The sequence below is a fragment of the Cebus imitator genome, unplaced genomic scaffold, assembly GCF_001604975.1.
Source record: "Cebus imitator isolate Cc_AM_T3 unplaced genomic scaffold, Cebus_imitator-1.0 Scaffold18, whole genome shotgun sequence".
In the NCBI taxonomy this organism is placed as follows: domain Eukaryota; kingdom Metazoa; phylum Chordata; class Mammalia; order Primates; family Cebidae; genus Cebus; species Cebus imitator.
In genome coordinates this window covers 13,876,951-13,879,081 of record NW_016107333.1, presented here as the reverse complement: position 1 = coordinate 13,879,081, position 2,131 = coordinate 13,876,951, and the positions used below count along the sequence as shown (strand labels likewise).

Genomic DNA, 2,131 nt, shown 5'->3' with positions numbered 1-2,131 from the left:
TTTTTTTCTAAAAAGCCCCTTTTGCAGTTTCTGAAATAACATTTCTTGCTTCCACCTCCACCCGCCGCCTAACTGCAGCTTGTCCCTAGGATGATCCGGTTCAGAAAAAATAACAAAACCGAGACCTTTTATTTTTGTTTTTGAACCATGCCAAAATTTTAATCCCTCCTCCCCAAAAGTTACAGTAGCGTCACAGGCCCACACTGAGTTTGAAGGTAAAGAAGGATGGGGGGTAGAAGGGGCGCCAAGATCATTTCTTGCCCGGTCCTTCTCCAAAACCATGCCCAGTAAAAACCACTGGCTTTTAAATGTCCGACTGGGCGTGCGCCTGGGGCGGTGACCTGGCCGGGGGTCACCTGCCGAGCGAGAGTGGACGCAGCCCCCAGTCCCACACCTTCGCGACCCTGCCCTCCACTGCCCCCTCCATCCCTGTCTTCCTCCTAGGATCCGAGCATCGCTGCCCTTTGCCCACTCGAGGGGATCCTGAGTGTGCCCTTTGCCCACTCGAGTGCGGTCCCAGCTGGAAGGCCAGCGGTGTTCCAGCGCCGGAGCACTCAGCCCGCTCCGGCCACCGTTCTTCCCAGGAGTCTCGCAGTCCCCCGCTCCCCGCGCTGCCTGCAGTGGGGCCCTGTGAGAGCTCCCGGGGTTGCACGCCCGGCACCCCTTCCTCTGGGCTCACAGCTCAGCCCCAGGGCGGGGAGCCGCCGGCGCAGGGTGTCCGCAGACCCGGGCCCTGCGCGAGCTCCGGCGACGGCGGTGGCAGCGACGCGGGCGCAGGAGCATCCCCGGCGCCCCCTCCCCGCGGCCCGCCCTCCCGCTCGCGCACTCCCACCCCCACCCCGGCCCGCAGCCCACCCCGCGGCGCCCCCCGCCCCACCCCCACTGCTCCCAAGGAAAGAAAGAGAGAAAAAAAGAAAACACCCCGAAAGAAACTTTGCAAGTGTCGGAGCAACAGGCAGAAGCCCTGTTACCTACCCAGATGTGGGGGAGTCTTCAAGATCCTTCTTCGGGGGGAATTTCTAGGAGGACCCGGGCGAAAGCCCCCGACTTTCCATGCTGACAGGCGTCTGCAGACGGTCTGTGGCTCTTGTAATGAGATCCTGATTTTTCCCCCTTTTTTTCTTTCTCTCGCTCCTCTTTTTTTTTTCCCCCTCTGGTGTGTGTGAGAGCAGGAAGTTGGAGCAGTCAGGCCGAGCCGGCTCACTTCCTTTACTGCATTATTCCCCAGGCGGTGTGCAGTCTGTGTAAACAGGCTTTTCCGCCCCGCGCCGCGCGCCCCGGCCGCGGCTGTGCGCCGGGGCTGGCCGCCCAGGCCCGCGCCTCCCCCGCCGCTCCAGCCCCGCGCGCGCCCCGCACCGCCCCCGCCCGCCCCGCTTCCTACGCGGCCACCCCGGGGAGGAGCCTCAGACCCGCGGCGACTCCGCGCGGCCGCAGCCCCTCCCCACCGGGAGTGGGGTCCGCCCGCAACCCGCAGCCGCCGCCGCGCTTTCCCGGACGCCGGGGATCCTTCCTCACCACTCTCCCTGGGGGTCGAGCGCGCGCGGGGCACCACGGCGGGGTAGTGCTCTGCGCAGTTGGGCCGGGAGTAGAGTCCCGAGGTGGGGGGGGGGGGGCGGCTGGACGCCCAGTTTCCCATCCGCCGGGATGGAAGAATTGGGGGGCAGAGGGGCATGGGGAGTGGTGTTCAGGGTTTGGTGGCTCTGGGCAAAGGACTGCTTTTCCTGTGGGTGCAAGCACGGAAAAAGCAGTCCCTTTCTGTCTGGGGTTGTAGATGGACACCGTTCTTGTCTGGGTTTTCAGTGATTTAAAAGCCAGCACTCGACCGGGTGTGGTGGCTCACGCCTGTAATCCCAGCGCTTTGGGAGGTCGAGGTGGGTGGATCACCTGAGGTCAGGAGTTCGAGACCAGCTTGGCCAACATGGTGAAACCCTGTTTCTACTAAAAATAAAAATAAATAAATAAATAAATATTTTTTTTATATTAGCTGGCGTGGTGGTGGGCGCCTGTAATCCCAGCTACTGGGGAGGCTGAGGCGAGAGAATGGCTTGAACCTGGGAGGTGGAGGTTGCAGTGAGCCGAGATCGCATAATTGCACTCCAGCCTGTGCAACAAGAGCAAAACTCCGTCTCAA

At 62.1% G+C, this 2,131-nt stretch overlaps 1 protein-coding gene across 2 annotated transcripts in view; it reads right to left on the bottom strand.

The window, feature by feature from the left end:
• ELK3 (ETS transcription factor ELK3) overlaps positions 1 to 1,331 on the bottom strand; it is a 76,995-nt gene extending 75,664 nt beyond the window's left edge. For both annotated transcript variants that reach the window (XM_017516272.2, XM_037733917.1), the window contains exon 1: positions 976 to 1,331. The gene's annotated coding sequence lies outside the window, so the exon portion shown is untranslated. The remainder of the gene's footprint in view (positions 1 to 975) is intronic.
• Between the last annotated feature and the right edge of the window lie 800 nt (positions 1,332 to 2,131).